Below are 18,100 nucleotides of genomic sequence, written 5' to 3'. Positions count from 1 at the left end.
CAACGCCGTTTCATCCCAACAGCCCATTCTCTGGACAGCAGACCACCAGGAGGTATTGGAAGAACTAGTAGACTACCTGGCAAAACCACCCATCTTGGGATATCTTGATTTCAATTTACCATTTGTTCTTCATTGTGACGCTTCTAAAGTTGGACTGGGAGCTGCCCTGTATCAGCAGGAAAATTGAGAGTCATCGGTTACGGTTCTAGAACATTGACGGATGCCGAGAAGAATTACCATGTACATTCTGGAAAATTGGAGTTCCTGGCACTAAATGGGTTATCTGTGAACAATTTAGAGATTATCTCTACTACAGCAAAGAGTTTGAGGTATACACTGACAACAATCCTTTGACCTATGTCGTTACTACTGCCAAACTGAATGCAATGGGTCAGAGATGGGTCGCTGAACTAGCTGACTTCAATTTCAGCATCAAGTACAGGCCAGAAAAATGCAAAGCTGATGCTGACGGATTGTCAAGAATGCCACTAGAGCCTGAGGAGTTCATGCAAGAATGCTAGGAGGAAGTCAGTCTGGAAGCAATTGAGAGCACTACCCAAGTAGTACAAGTTTATCAGGAGGAAGACACACCATTGTGGTGTCCGTTGACAGTCGAAACCACCATAAAAGCGAGAGAGAAAGATCACCCCCGGTCTATTCAACAACTACCAAAAGGGAAAATCTGTAGAGCACAACGGGAAGATCAGATAATTGGTAGAATACTATTTTATGTGGACCAAAATCGGTTTCCAAGTAAATGAGAGAGAGACAATGAGTCACCAGCAGTATCTGTTTTAATTAAACAATGGACTAAGCCCTACCTCAGTGAAGACGGTATCCTGTATTGTAAAGGAGGAAAAAAAACGGCAGTTGGTACTATCCAGAGTATTCTGCAGGTTGGTCTTCAAAGAACTCCATGAAAACATGGGACACCTGGGAGTGGAAAAGACAACCAACTTGATCCGTGAATGTTTCTTCTGGCCATACATGCAGAGAGATATTGAAAGGTACGTGACAAGGGAGTGTGGGTGTCTGAAAGATAAACGTCCCAACATATGAACCTATGTGCAAAATCTAAACTACGTATCCGTTTGAGATGGTCTCAATAGACTTTCTACATCTCGAGACGTGCAAGGGTGGTTATGAATACATCTTGGTGGTGATGGACCATTTCACTTGATTTGCTCAAGCATATGCCACCACCAATAAATCAGGTTGAACAACGGTAGAGATCTTCAATGATTTTGCTTTGAGGTTTGGGTTCCCTACGAGGTTACACCATGACCAAGGAAGAGATTTTGAGAACCAGCTCTTTGCCAAGTTAGGAAAGTACTGTAGAATTCAGAGATCCCACATAATGCCCTATCACCCAGATGGTAATGGACAAGTGGAACGTTTTAACTGGACATTATTGTCGATGTTGCGCACTTTAACAGTTGATGAGAAGAAAGACTGGAAGAGTTCCCTGTCAAAAGTGGTACATGCCTATAACTGTACAAAGAGCGATGCAAAGGGTTACTCACCCTTTTTCCTATTGTATGGACGATCGCCAAGACTGCCAATCGACATCATGTTCGATACTCCAGTGTCAGAGACTTACAGAAAGTATCCGGAGTACGTTCAGAAATGGAAGGAACGGATGGCAGAGGCATACAAGATAGCGTCCAAAGTGGTTACACAAGGACAGAGCAAGAGTAAGGAGTACTATGATCGAAAATGTTATGGAGCAGTATTGGCATTGGGAAGCCGGGTGCTAGTCAAGAACGTACGTGAGAAAGGCGGTCCAGGAAAACTTTGTTCGTACTGGGAAGACAAGGTGTATGTGGTCGTAAAGAGGAAAGCTGATGACAGCGCAGTGTATGAAATCCGATTGGAAACGGGAGACAAGAAAACTAGAATAGTCCATCGGAATTTACTACTATCCTGTGATTATCTACCACCACAACAACACATCCCAGATGTAGACCGACATCGTCTGAGATCGACTAAGGGACCACTACAGACTGAAGTTCTGGAGGTGGATAGTGACCTTGAAGGTTCCGATGGAGAAGAACACACCATTGTATTTCTCGGACCGGCAAGGAGAGGGATGTACCATTCTCAGGAGAGTGAACTAAGTCCTGAGGCTCCAGAGTTTGTACCACGGAGTACAGATGATGTCCAATTCAGATCTGATGATCGAACACCGGCCACTGAAGAGACCGATCGACACTCAGGAGGAGCGGAATTACTAGACCGTGTGAAAAAAACAAGTGACTCAGGAGAAGTACAGAAACTTACAGAGGCAGCTCCAAGAGCATCTGAGGAAACATGGGAAATGAGTGCGGCGGAAGAAACTTCTGTGACTGAAGAACCCGTGGTCTCTGAGGAACAACCCACCAGGAGGATGTCGACTCGAGAAGTGAGGAGGCCCGTGATGCTGACGTATGAGACACTTGGTGAACCAAGTCAAGTGCCAAGGACTGTCAACTTGAAACAGGTATCTCTGCCTGCGGACCAGATGAGCCCACTTGAATGGTATTCACCACCGAGAGGCAGAATGGAAGATGTTGCCTACTGGAGAGACTTGTTTTCATGCTTTGATTTTTCTTAAAAGACTTTGTAGAAACAAAGAACTGTTAAAGCATAGATAGAGAGAGCTGTTTGAAGACGTACGAAAAGCTCCAGCTGAAGAGATGCTGATTATTTTAGTTGTGTTAATTGTTTATTTCTTAAAGGCATCCTACAAGAAAAAGGTCGTAAGAGTAGGTTGTTATCAATATTTATGAACGTTATACCAATTTGTCAATGCCAATTTGTATATAAAGCTATCCAATTTTCACCACTGTCTCAGAATTGGTCAGATTGACCAATTAAGACAAATGTCGAGGACGACATTCAAAAAGGAGGGAAGAGTGTGACATGCAGAAGTAGTGCTGTTGCAGAGTGTGACAGTCACAAGTAGTGCTGTTGCTTTAAAAGCATTCAGCAACTATTAGAAGTAACACAAGCACATGAGACAGGAAGTGTTATGCTCCAGAAGCATCCAGCAACTAGAAGGGTTAACACAGCCACAGGAGAAGGGGAGGGTTTTAGCAGAGCCCCAGGGGGATTGTGGGGAAGTTGTTTACCGTCTTGCTGGAGCCAAAGAGAAAGGTGGTGTGTGTGTTCTGTATTTGACAGAAGTGCCTCTGCAAGTGAAAAGGATTCAAGTCAGGAGTGAAGCTAAGCACATGTCAGGTAGAGTTCCTGAACTAGCAGTGCAGAGTATTGTCAGCCAGAAAGATAAGGATTGGAAGAAATAGTGTCACAGGGATCATCTCCCTCAGCAAACCCTCCCCCCTCCTCCATCTCACTGTGCTGTAAAGAATGCTGTGTTCATTAATGTGCCTTTGCATTAGAACTGTGCTGTCCATTACTACTGTGAAGACTGTGAACTTGTGAACTACTGTGATGCTAAGAAAACTGTACTGTTTGTCACTGGAGCCTGTTGCTCATAAGACTTGCACTGGCTGTGCGGCTTCTTATTAAATGCTACTGTTCTACCGTTTATGAGGACTCTTGTCAAGTGTGTCTGGTCAGCAAGTGAAACAACCTACAAGGCTGTGCCTGAGGGTCAATACCCCTGTGTGCCTGAGAGAAGCTGCAGCATATGGTCTATGGTCGCCCTGAGTAACGGTTCCCCTAGGATTCCAAAGAATTCATGTAACCTGTCTCACCCCTATCTGAACATAGCAGTGTGCATGTAACACATGTGCCCCTGTTATGTACTGTATAATGGCTGTGTCCGACTAAGCAGAGCTACTCCAGTTCATGGTCTGAACATACCACATCTCCTGGCCAGAGAAGGAAGCAAAAGAGTATACAGACTAGACAGCAGGGGATCACAGCTGATTCTTTTTGTGAGGTAAAATATGTTATCAAACGCACAAGGAAATGTTTTACGTCACAGAAAGAATCAACTGTGATCCCATGCTGTCCTGTCTGTATACTCTTTTGCTTCCTCCCCTACCCAGGAGATGTGGTATGATAGACCATGTTCCTGTACGGTCAGATACAGCCATTACACCAGGGGTCTCAAACACGCGGCCCATGGGACGCATGCGGCCCCTGAGGCTGCTTTATGCGGCCCACAGGCACAGACCCCTTGACGATCCCGACCTGGTTCAGGAGGAGCCGCCGACAGCAGCGCTGAATTGCCACACAGAGACTGTTTCCCAGCACTGCATTTCCAATGCCAGCCGCTGGCCAATCAGAGGCCAGCAGCTGATATCTGCGTGTCGGCGCAGCGAGTATGACGTCATTGCCATATGCAGATGTCAGCTGCTGGCCCCTGATTGGCCGGCGGCTGACATTGAAAATGCTGTGCTGGGAGACAGTCTCTGTGCGGCAATGCAGCGCTGCTGTCGGCGGCTCCTCCTGGACCAGGTCGGGATCGTCAAGGGGTCGGACTCTGTGGTGCCTGCGGGCCACATCTGCAGGAAGGCCGCCGAGGGAACAGAGGACAGGTGAGAATCATCTTTTTTTTTTTCTATTTTATGTGTGTGAAGAACAGCACAGGGGGCACATAGCCACAAGAGGGGACCTGGATGGGGCACATAGCCACAAGAGGGGACCTGGATGGGGCACATAGCCACAGGATGGGGACCTGGATGGGGCACAGAGTCTCAAGATGTGGACCTGGATGGGGCACATAGCCTCAAGATGTGGACCTGGATGGGGCACATAGCCACAAGATGGGGACCTGGATGGGGCACAGAACCACAAGATGGGGACCAGAGCCACAACATGGGGACCTGGATGGGGCACATAGCCACAAGATGGGGACCTGGATGGGGCACATAGCCACAAGATGGGGACCTGGATGGGGCACATAGCCACAAGATGGGGACCTGGATGGGGAACATTGCCACAGGATGGGGACCTGGATGAGGCACATTAGTACAAGATGGGCGCCAGGATGGGGAACGTTGCCACAGGATGGGGACCTGGATGGGGCACATAGCCACAAGATGGGGACCTGGATGGGGCACAGAGCCACAAGATGGGGACCTGGATGGGGCACAGAGCCACAAGATGGGGACCAGAGCCACAAGATGGGGACCTGGATGGGGAACATTGCCACAGGATGGGGACCTGGATGGGGCACATAGCCCCAAGATGGGGATCTGGATGAGGCACATTAGTACAAGATGGGCGCCAGGATGGGGAACGTTGCCACAGGATGGGGACCTGGATGGGGCGCATAGCCACAGGATGGGGACCTGGATGGGGCGCATAGCCACAGGATGGGGACCTGGATGGGGCACATTAGTACAAGATGGGGACTTGGATGGGGAACATTACTACAAGATGTTTTCCATTATTACTATATGATGCTAATTGTAAGACAATATTACTGTATGTGGCCAATTGGGGGAAATAAAATTGTAAAAAAAATAAAAAATAAAATAAAGCATGAAAAAATATTGGGCACTAAAAATGCTGTTTTATATGTAAACTAAAGTAAACACAAAAAAGTGCACGTTTATTATCGCCACATCCATAACGACCCAAGCCATAAAAAAATAAACACGGCAAAAATGTTCAAAAGGTGTATACAAAAAAAATGGTATCACTAAAAATGTCACATTGAACAAAGAATGCGGCCCCCCAAATTCAAATTTTTTCCATGTGCGGCCCATATACCCAGCCGAGTTTGAGACTCCTGCATTACACAGTACACAGCAGGGGCACAATTAAAAGATTATCTCAGCACAGGAACATTTCTTTTAATACATCCAGTTGTGTAAGTTATTATTATTCCAAGAACTATTAGTTAAAATATAATTCATTTTTCTAAACGCATCCAATTGTGGAACTTACAGTGGGTACGGAAAGTATTCAGACCCCTTTAAATTTTTCACTCTTTGTTTCATTGCAGCCATTTGGTAAATTCTAAAAAAAATTTTTTTTCTCACTAAAGTACACTCTGCAGTGCACCCCATCTTGACTAAAAAAAACAGAAATGTAGACATTTTTGCAAATTTATTAAAAGTGAAAAACTGAAATATCACATGGTCATAAGTATTCAAACCCTTTGCTCAGACACTCATATTAAAGTCACATGCTGTCCATTTCCATATTATCCTCCTTGAGATGGTTCTACTCCTTCATTGGAGTCCAGCTGTGTTTAATTAAACTGATAAGACTTGATTTGGAAAGGCACACACCTGTCTATATAAGACCTCACAGCTCACAGTGCATGTCAGACCAAATGAGAATCATGAGCTCAAAGGAACTGCCCAAGAAGCTCAGAGACAGAATTGTGGCAAGGTACAGATCTGGCCAAGGTCACAAAAGAATTTCTGCATTACTCAAGGTTCCTAAGAGCATAGTGGCCTCCATAATCCTTAAATGGAAGAAGTTTGGGACCACCAAAAGTCTTCCTAGACCTGGCTGTCCAGCCAAACTGAGCAATCGTGGGAGAAGAGCCATGGTGAGAGAGGTAAAGAAGAACCCCAAGATCACTGTGGCTGAGCTCTAGAGATGCAGTAGGGAGATGGGAGAAAGATCCACAAAGTTAACTATCACTGCAGCCCTCCACCAGTCGGGCCTTTATGGCAGAGTGGCCCGACGGAAGCCTCTCCTCAGTGCAAGACATATGAAAGCCTGCATAGAGTTTGCTCAAAAACACATGAAGGACTCCCAGACTATAAGAAATAAAATTCTCTGGTCTGATGAGACGAAGATAGAACTTTTTGGTGATAATTCTAAGCAGTATGTGTGGAGAAAACCAGGCACTGCTCATCACCTACCCAATACAATCCCAACAGTGAAACATGGTGGTGGCAACATCACGCTATGGGGGATGTTTTTCAGCTGCAGGGACAGGAAGATTAATTGCGATTGAAGGAAACATGAATGCGGCGAAGTTCAGAGCTATCCTGGATGAAAACCTCTTCCAGAGTGCTCTGGACCCCAGAATTGGCCGATGGTTCACATTTCAACAAGACAATGACCCTTAGCACCCAGCTAAAATAACAAAGGAGTGGCTTCAGAACAACTCTGTGACCATTCTTGACTGGCCCAGCCAGAGCCCTGACCTAAACCCAATTGAGCATCTCTGGAGAGACCTGAAAATGGCTGTCCACCAACGTTCACCATCCAACCTGAGGGAACTGGAGAGGATCTGCAAGGAAGAATGGCAGAGGATCCCCAAATCCAGGTGTGAAAAACTTGTTGCATCATTCCCAAGAAGACTCATGGCTGTATTAGCTCAAAAGGGTGCTTCTACTCAATACTGAGCAAAGGGTCTGAATACTTACGACCATGTGATAGTTCAATTTTTCTTTTTTAATAAATTAGCAAAAATATCTACATTTCTGTCATTGATGGGGTGCAGAGTGTACTTTAATGAGAAAAAAATGAACTTTTTAGAATTAACTAAATGGCTGCAATGAAACAAAGAGTGAAAAATGTAAAGGGGTCTACTGTAAATGTAAAGGGGGAATACTTTCCGTACCCACTGTATTTTTAAGCATTGTAGTTTCTAAATGGAAACTATTACAAATATGTGACACCACCAGAAACTGTTGTATCGTGGCTTTGCACAAGCTCCAAATTGTACAAAGCCATAATACGGCACACATAAAGGCGTATGGAGTCAGCGTGTCCACCATAGTTCTTCACCTTAGTAGGCAAGCATATGGTGTCTTTTTAGCGTGACTTTTATATATCTACATCAAGTTGTCATATTACAGAAATACCATTCAATACTAAGCTATATGGTTATACTATGTGGTCGCAAGACGAGTGCCCATAACTTCGAAGTATAGAGCCAAAGGCAAGTGATGAGTACATGCACCTTGTATGTATGCTTACCTTGGGCACAGGTCTTATGTCCACATTTGATTTGTCGCAATAACTGGATTTACGATATGAATATGTAGGTGACATTTATGATTCCCGTGCCATAGAAAGACACATTTTCTACAGTTTATAATTAACAGCATATGAAAAAACACTATGAACTAGCAGGTCAATACACACAGTAAATTTTCTGTCTGCGAGGACATGACGCGCACTGCCGAAGGTCACAAAGAACTAACACTGGCAAAAAAAACAAAGTTCCCCGCCTATAAGTAATTGCCAACGGTACCACTCCCTCTTCCAGGAAAGAAATTATGTGCTGCATATAAATCCTCAATTATTTCAACTGTTTCTAACAGTTCATTTTCCACTTTTTTTCCATTTCCTTTATCCATTTTAATTCTAGTTATAAATATAAGCTACAAGCCTTAGCTGGCTGAATGGGTAACATAACAGGGATAGTTTCTGTACACTGATGACTAAATGAATGCTATCTGCAGCATATCCATAGATCCATAGGATAGTTCATCAATAACTTATTGATAGTCTGTACACTATTTAGTGGCTGCTGCCAGAAACTGCAGATCAGCTCCTATTCAAGTGAAAGAGCGATGATCTGCAGTACAATGTATCTATACAGCCTCCACCAAAGCAGATAAAATGGATTATCATTCCCCCAGTGATCTGATATTGATATCCCATCCTATGGATCCTATGGATCGGTTATCAGTGGCTGTCCTGGACATCCTCTTTAATAAGTTTTGTTACACACATTTTTCTTCTCTATATTGAACCTATCTGTTAAGGCATTTAAATGAATATTTCTTTTTTTGTGGAATGTTTTTATTAAACCTTTTACAATGAAGCCCAAAAAATTTCAATCATAATATAACTTGACAGGACGAAGACTGAAAGGATATTAGAAATATAAGGCCTTACAGCTTAGATCATAAAGACAAACTTAGCATTCAATTGCATTCTTGAATGCCACGTGGTACCAAAAAAGAGAGTGATGAAAACCTCTTGCAAGTAGGAAAAGAAAATTAATAATAGCTGAACATTTTCTGTAACAATCTGCACATCTCTGTGTTTCTTTTTACTAGAAGGTTTACATACATATATGGGCCATTATAAACAAGGTTATCATAAAATTCCTCAAACTCATTTGTCTCAATTTTAGTACCATAAATTTCAGAGGTCATGTGTTAATGTTGATTTTTCCCCCAATTCCACTAATAAAGATGATACTATAGGTACTGCTACAGGGGCTTGCAAAAGTATTCACACTCATTGGCGTTTTACTTATTTTGTTACATTACAACCTGTGTTTACGTATTTTTGTAATCTGATTTGTGTGTGATGCATCAGCACTAAATAGTCTAAGTTGGTGAAGTGAATTGAGAAAAATATAGGCATAAATTTAATTTATGGGATCAAATAACTAAAAATTGGCATGTGCATATGTATTCACCCCTTTTGCTATGAAGTCCTTGAAAAATTCTGGTGCAAGCAATTATCTTCATAAGTCACATGCTTAGTGAATGGAAGTCCACCTATGTGCAATCTAAGTGGCTCGTGGTCTGTCAGTATATACACACCTTTTGTGAAAGGCCATAGAGGCTGCCACACCTTTAAGCAAGAGGCACCACTAATCTAACAACACCATGAAGACCAAGGAGATCTCCAAACAAGTCAGGGACAAAGTTGTTGAGAAGTACAAGTCAGGGTTGGGTTATAAAAAATATCCCAATCTCTGATGATCCCCTGGAGCACCATCAAATCCATTATCATCAAATGGAAAGAACATGGTACCATAACAAACCTGCCAAGAGAGTTCCGCCCACCAAAACTCTCAGTCTGGGCAAGGAGAGTATTAATCAGAGATGCAGCACATAGACCAAAGGTAAACCTGAAGGAGCTGCAGAGTTGCCAAGCAGAGACTGGAGTATCTGTCCATACAACCACAATAAGCCGTATACTCCATAGAGGTGGCCTTTATGGAAGAGTGGGCAGAAAAAAGCCTTTACTTACACACAAAAATTGTAAAAGCTTGGTTTGATTTTGCCAAAACACATGTGAGAGACTCCCGAAATGTATGGAGGAAGGTCCTGTGGTCAGATGAGACCAAAATTGACCAAAAAAAATTAATTTTTTGGTCACCAACGTAAATGTCTGGCGCCAAACCAACACAGCTTTCACCCCAAGAAAACTATCTCCACAGTGAAAAATGATGGTGGCAGCATCATGCTGAGGGAATGTTTTTCGACAGCAGGGGCAGGGAAAAATGTCGAGGGCAAGGTGCGAAATACAAGGAAATTCTTGAGCAAAACCTGTTTCGGTCTGTTAGTGATTTGTGAATGGGACGTAGGTTCACCTTCCAACTAGACAATAGCCTAAAGCATACCGCTAAAGCAACACTCGAGTGGTTTAAGGTGGAATGTGTAAATGTTTTGGGGTGGCCTAGTTGTAGCACCCTGAGGATTCGGCTGCTACAGGGGTATTACACCTCAAGCCAGAGGTGTGATATTCCACTCCCGGGTAAGGATGGAGTGTGGAACTGAGCTCAGTTAGCTGCATGCACTACACACATCCCATTTCCGAGGAACAGACCGATGGTACTCCCACTAGAGAAATGTGCAGGTACGACAGTGTCTGTTCCTGGCTGGAGTGGGAGGGGGGTGGAACATCCCAGTAGTGTAGGGGCAGATAGGGGGAGCAGTCTGGGGAAAGCTAGGAGCTCATTGGGTGCTGGTCACCTGAGCTCACACATAGAGGGAGTATATAAGGTGGGCACCATCTTAGATCAGGGTCAGTCAGTCTGTCAGTCTTTTGTCAGAGCAGAGCAGAGGAAGAGAGCAGAGGAGAAGAGCAGCTCCAAGGCCTAGAGAGAGAGAGGAGAAAGAAAGACCCAGAGGGGGAGAAAGAAGGAACTCCAAGAGCCCAAATTAGACCAGAGGGTGAAGAGTTGGCAACAGGGTACCGGATCCCAAGCTGGCAGAGGCTACAGCACACCTTAGCCAGGAACCAGAGGTCGTGGGCAGGATCTGCCACGATCACCCACTAAATCCACCCGGAAGGCAGACCACGAATAGGGTCAGGGAACCCAGAGACAAGGGTTTACCACCAAGAGGCCCGAGGGAGCCGGACATAGGTGGATCCCTGGTGGGGAAGGCCAGAGAAGAGGACAGGACAGAAAGGGAGCTCAGGACCACGCTCCAGAATCACCTGGGGGTTGGCCGAGTCCAGGACCTGGTGGACGCAGCACGGCTCGGGTGGTCACTTAAGGCCGGAGTGACCAGAACAACTGCAGTAAGTAAACAAACCCTGAACTGCACAGCCCGACTCTGAGTCTCATTTCCATCCCCGCTGCACCACCACAACCCCCATCCTCTGCAACTGACCCCCTGAGGCTATACCCCTCCCGTTGGGGGTTATACCACCTGAGCTGCACATACATCACCAGCCTCAGTGGACCCTGCTGCAGCGGCAGCCGTATTGACCGCAATTCAACGGGTGGCGTAGTCGACACAAAAGAACATCTAGTAACATCATAAGGACTGCCACACACTGAGCTTGACACCCTGGGCACGGACCGGGTCACAGCCACTCGGAGACTACAACCCCCATCTGATCCGGCTCCGGGTATCCCCAACAACACTGGCCCAGGGGGCGCGTCATAGTCAAAGCCCAGAACTTAATCCAATTGAGAATCTGTGGTCAGACTTGAAGATTGCTGTTCACTAGAGGAAACCATCTAACTTGAAGGAGCTGGAGCAGATTTGCCTTGAGGAATGGGCAAAAATCCCAGTGGCAAGATGTGTAAACCTCATAGAAACTTATTCAAAGTGACTTGCAGCTGTAAATGCAGCAAAATGAGGCTCTGCAAAGTACTGACTTTAGGGGGGTGAATAGTTAAGCACACAGAAGTTTTAAGTTATTTTCTCTTATTTGTTGTTTGCTTCACAATAAAAAGAAAACCAAATGTTTACAGTTCTACGCATGTTCTTTACATGAACTGATGATAACCCTCCCAGATTGTGAGGTAACAAAACACAAAAAATACCAGGGGGTTAAATAGTTTTGTAAGCCACTGTAAATCTCAGTTAAAAATGAATAAATCTACAACTTTTTAAAACCTCCCTGAGATTATATTAGATATAAAAATGGGATAAAAATGCATTCAATTTCAATTTTAATAGATGCATCTACATGTCCTCTGCTTTCACGTATAATTAAAGGATTGCTGAAAATGTTTGACTTTGGGCAGCGTGCCAACTGCTGATTAAAATTAATTTACAGGATATCAAACTAAGGTTACAGAGTGACACGCAAATGCATTCAGACTGTAATCTATCACTAGCAGAATGGTAGCACGTCCAGTTACCACTAGTATTCAATGTTATGTTGCCATAACTTATGAATTGATTCATTAATGTATTATGTCCTTATGCCCAATCATTTGTGTCAGTCATATATCTGGAAATATTCACGTAATGTCCAATCATTAACATGTGAGCCATTATAGATAAGCTATGTGTAATATAATATTTCATATTATTTATGTTAGTGACATAATAATGGAAATCTTTATAAAAGTAATCATTAAAAACCCTGTACATCACTTAGGATTTTCAGATGACTGAGCTAAATACTGCATAGTTGCCAATTATCTGTAACAATAGTGTTAAATTGGGGCAGTACCCGTCTTTTCTGGAAAGATCTGGAACTGGGAAGTAGATGGCAGAGAAGAGTAACCTGACAGTCATAAACAGGAGGCCGGCAGTGGGAGGAGAAAGAGGTTGGAGAAGACAGAGAGCTGTAAGTGCAGGACAACCCACTCCTGAAGATTGACAGTGCGGACCACCAGCATTATCGCACTGTTATTACTGCTATTAGCAGAAGCAGCTTTACCCATTTAATAAGATGAGACAATGCCTTTGATGGCATGATATAAACATCAGGAAATACAATTAATAACTGGTCACTAGTGTTGAGCATTCCGATACTGAAATATCGGGTATCGGCCGATATTCGCGGTATCGGAATTCTGATACTTAATTCCGATACTTTTACAATATCGAATACCGGAATCGGAAGTTCCCATAATGCCTGCGCTCTGCAGTGTCTCTGAAGGATGACAAGCTGAATGGCAGCGCTCAGCTGAGATCCAGCCTGTCATCAGAATGCCATCCCAGCGTGGGAGAATTCTCCTGATTGTTTAAAAGCCGGCGCGCGGTAAAAAGCCGCCGGCTTTTAAACAATCACACAGCCCCATACTGCTTCCCCGCAGCCTCCCACCCCGATCCTCCGCTCCCCTCGCCACCTCCCATCCCGATCGTAAGTTAGGACCGGGCGGGGAGCGCAGCACCAAGGAGCGGGGAGCGAAGAACCCGGGCGGGGAAGCCGGCAGTGAAAAGACTTCACCGCCGGCTTTCCCGTTCTGTGCTGCGCTTTCCCGCCGGTTATTTCAAATGAACAGCTGAGGTATCAGGTGATGCTGATCAGCTGTTCATTTGAAGTCGCCGCGGTGCCTTCAGAGGGTTCATGTGAGTTCATGCTTGACTGCATTGCATGAACTCACATGAACTTTCCCACGGCCGCACAGGTCAGCCTCACCTCCCAGACCGGTCATGATTGGTGTGTATGGGTGTCTGTGCGGGTGTGCGCGGTGTGTGGGGTGTCTGTGCGGTGTCTGCGGGTGTGTGCGGTGTCTGTGCGGTGTCTGAGGGTGTGTGCGGTGTCTGTGTGATGTCTGCGAGTGTGTGCGGTGTCTGTGCGATGTCTGCGGGTGTGTGCGGTGTCTGTGCGATGTCTGGGGGTGTGTGCGTGCAGGCAGACATAGGCCGATGTGACACTACTACTCCCATCGGCCTATGTCTGTCCCCCGTCCACTCGTGCCAGCAGGATCAGCTCGATGGGAGCAGTAGTTCCCATCAGCCTGATCCTGCTATTTAAATTGCCCTACTGTGTCCCCAATAAATTTTAAATACATGTCATTGGTGGCCAGTGGTTACCTACAATAAATTAGTTTATACATTACCTGTCCCCGCCGATCGCCACCTAAAATAAAGTAAAAAATAAAAAACGACACCTATACTCACCTAGACACCTAATTCCCTGAAGCCATCGATGTCCTGTAATAAAATATAAAATAATAAACCACAACCTTATCCTTACCCCTCCGTAGTAGTCCACGAGTGTCCCACGATGATCTCCAGTTCAGAGCGGCCACATAGAATGTGACCGCTCTGAACCGCTGCCGCCGCTAGAATGATGGGGCCGTAAAGCAGCCCCGTCATTGCATAAGCGGGTTCGCCGGAGTTCAGGCAGCGTTGCTCCGGTCAGCTCCTTTACGGCCCTGCTGTATCGTGAGAAATTCCCACGGTACAGCAGTGCCGTAAAGGAGGTCTCCGGAGCTGCGCTGCCTGAATGCACTCCGGTGACCTCAGTCAGTGGCTCCCGCTGCCGGGAGTGTGAGCTTACAGCAGCCATGCACAGCTGTCACCATCTCCAGATGTGACAGCTGTGCATGGGAGATCAGCGCAGGAACGTGGACAGGTAACTATTTTTTTTTAGTAAACTAAGAATTAAATAAAATGGTGTGTTTTATTTCAAATAAATTATTTTTTTCTGGGTGTAGTGTGTGTTTTCTTTTTAACACTTTGTAGGTTAGTAATGGGGGTGTCTTATAGACGCCCATCATTACTAACCTGGGCTTCATGGCAGCTGGCGCTGACATGAACCCCAGCCCCATTACCCCCTGCCACCGCACCAGGGCAGCGTGGAAGAGCGAGGCTAAGTGCCAGAATTGGCGCATCCTATGGATGTGCCATTTCTGGGGCGGCTGACGGCTGGTGTTTCTAGCCTGGGAGGGGGCCAATATTCATGGCACCCTTCCTGGGCTATTAATATCAGCCCCCAGCTGTCTGCCTAGCCTTTTCTAGCTATTAAAATAGGGGGGACCCCACGTCATTTTTTTTGGGTGGTCCCCCATTTTAATAGCTAGTAAAGGCTAGGTATTCAGCTGGGGGCTGATATTAGTAGTCTGGGAAGCTCCGTGGGTATTACCCCCTTCCCAGGCTTCAAACATCTACCCCAGCCGTCGGCTTAACCTCCGCTAGAGACTAAAATTATGGGGCATCCCACGCCAATTTTTTTTTTAAATAAATCCTTTATTTTAACACTAAATGACATTTGAGGAGTTAATAAAGATGCAGTCCCTAAATTATTATTTTTTTTAAATTAATTTTTCCCAAAAATTTTGACGTGGGCTTTGCCATATTTTTGTATGCCAGCCAGGTACAGCATCCAGCTTCTATGAACGCGCCATTTTCTGGGGTGGCTGCGGACTGCAATTTGCAGTGGGGGGGAGGCCCAGAAAGCTTGGGTCTCCCTGCGCTGCAGATTCCATCCCCCAGCTGCCTAGTTGTACCTGGCTGGACACAAAAATAGGGAGAAGCCCCACGTATTTTTTTTTTGAATTATTTCATGAAATATTTTTTTTAAAAAAGGGCTTCCCGATATTGTTGTGTCCGGCCAGGTACAAATAGGCAGCTGGTGGTTGGGGGCAGCCCGTTCCTGCCTGCTGTACCTGGCTAGACACAAATATAGTGCGAAGCCCCACGTCAATTTTTTTTTAATTATTTCAGGAAATTCATGAAATAATTAAAAAAAAATTGACGTGGGGCTTCGCACTATATTTGTGTCCAGCCAGGTACAGCAGGCAGGAACGGACTGCCCCCAACCACCAGCTGCCTATTTGTACCTGGCCTGACACAGCAATATAGGGAAGCCCTTTTTTTCTTAATTATTTCATGAATTTCATGAAATAATTAAAAAAAAAAATAAGTAGGAGCTTCGCCCTATTTTTGTGTCCAGCCAGGTACAACTAGGCAGCTGGGGGCTGGAATCTGCAGCGTAGGGAGGCCCAAGCTTTCTGGGCCCCACCCACTGCAAATTGCAGTCCGCAGCCGCCCCGGAAAATGGCGCGTTCATAGAAGCGCCATCTTCTGGCGCTGTACCCAACTCATCCAGGGCCCTGGTGCGGTGGCTCACTGGGTAATTTAGGGGTTAAGGCCAGCTTGGCATTATCAGCTGGCCCTAAGCCCGAAATTCATGGGGTCACGCCAATATTAGACATGACCACCATGAATTTCTAGTAAAGTATTTAAAAAAAACACAACACCCAGAATAAAGTCCTTTAATTGAAATAAACACACAATTCTTTATTGTTCTAAATTAAACCATACTTACCATCACGCCCATTCCAGCTGAAGCCAACGATCTCCTGCAATAAAAGAAAAATAATAAACCAACCTCATCCTTACCTTCCCATGGATCCCACGACAGCTTCAGCTCTGCTACATCGAGATGACAGGCTGGACCGCAGTAGAACGCTGCCATCCAGCCTGTCATCGCGCACACACTGAGAAGCACAGGCATGCTTGCGCTCCTCAGTGTCTCTCTGTGACGTCATCCAGATGAGCCGAGTTCATGTCCAATGAACTCAGCTCACCTCATGCACGTCACTGACAGCGTGGGAAAATTCTCACGCTGAAGCGCTGAGTGCAGGAGAATTTTCCCAGGCTGTCAGTGACGTGCATGAGGTGAGGTCGTGTCCAATGAACTCGGCTCACCTCATGCACGTCACTGACAGCGTGGGAAAATTCTCCTGCACTCAGCGCTTCAGCGTGAGAATTCTCCCACGCTGTCAGTGACGTGCATGAGGTGAGCTGAGTTCATTGGACATGACCTCACCTCATGCACAACACTGACAGCGTGGGAAAATTCTCACGCTGAAGCGCTGAGTGCAGGAGAATTCTCCCACGCTGTCAGTGACGTGCATGAGGTGAGCTGAGTTCATTGTCGGCTCATCTGGATGCCGTCACAGAGAGACACTGAGGAGCGCAAGCATGCCTGCGCTTCTCAGTGTCTGCGGGATGACAGACTGGATGGCAGCTTTCTCCTGCGGTCCAGCCTGTCATCTCGATGTAGCAGAGCTGGAGCCATCGTGGGAACCATGGAAAGGTAAGGATGAGGTTGCTTTATTATTTTTCTTTTATTGCAGGAGATCATTGGCTTCAGCTGGAATGGGCGTGACGGTAAGTATGGTTTAATTTAGAACAATAAAGAATTGTGTGTTTATTTCAATTAAAGGACTTTATTCTGGGTGATTGTGTTTTTTTTTTTAACTTTGACTATGGGGTTAGTAATGGGGGTGTCTTATAGACGCCTCTCCATTACTAACCTGGGCTTGATGTCAGCTGGCATTATAAGCTGACATCAACCCCAGCCCTATTACCCCACTGCCACCGCTACAGGGCAGTGGAAAGAGCGAGGCTAAGTGCCAGAATTGGCGCATCCTATGGATGCGCCATTTCTGGGGCGGCTGACGGCTGGTGTTTCTAGCCTGGGAGGGGGCCAATATTCATGGCACCCTTCCTGGGCTATTAATATCAGCCCCCAGCTGTCTGCCTAGCCTTTGCTAGCTATTAAATTAGGGGGAACCCCACGTCATTTTTTTGGGGGGGTCCCCCATTTTAATAGCTAGTAAAGGCTAAGTATTCCGCTGGGGGCTGATATTAGTAGCCTGGGAAGCTCCGTGGGTATTACCCCCTTCCCAGGCTTCAAACATCTGCCCCAGCCGTCTGCTTAACCTCCGCTAGAGACTAAAATTAAGGGGAACCCCACGCCAATTTTTTTTTAAATAAATCCTTTATTTTAACACTAAATGACAAGTACAGTAAGCAACACTGTCACTGTACTTCATATATATGTGACTGACATGTTTCTATCTATCTAATCTATGTATGATTCTCTATTCCTTCTATTCTAAATTGTCGGGTACAGATGCTGAATTGCCGGCCGGCTTTCTTAAAGAGACGGTGCATTAAAACACTATTATTTTTTTAAATAAATCCTTTACACTAAATGACAAGTACAGTAAGCAACACTGTCACTGTACTTCATATATATGTGACTGACATGTTTCTATCTATCTAATCTATGTGTGAAGCTCTATTCTTTCTGTTGTAAATTGTCGGGTACCGGTGTATGCCGCTGATGAATTGCCGGCTTTTCGCATAATACATTCTACATTATTCTTAGTTGTTTTACTTCATGTAGAATTAACCTACAAGGAAAGAAAGGGTTTATTTTCATTCCGATATTTCTGTCCCATTGACTTGCATTGGTTTCCGGTATCGGAATCGGCGATATCCGATACTTTTTGAGTATCGGTCCGATCCAATCCGATACGATATTTCCTGAT

The sequence above is a fragment of the Phyllobates terribilis genome, unplaced genomic scaffold, assembly GCF_046119375.1.
Source record: "Phyllobates terribilis strain yellow unplaced genomic scaffold, ASM4611937v1 Scaffold_11__3_contigs__length_659146591, whole genome shotgun sequence".
In the NCBI taxonomy this organism is placed as follows: domain Eukaryota; kingdom Metazoa; phylum Chordata; class Amphibia; order Anura; family Dendrobatidae; genus Phyllobates; species Phyllobates terribilis.
The sequence above is the reverse complement of the archived record's forward strand: the minus strand, read 5'-3'. Positions refer to the sequence as shown.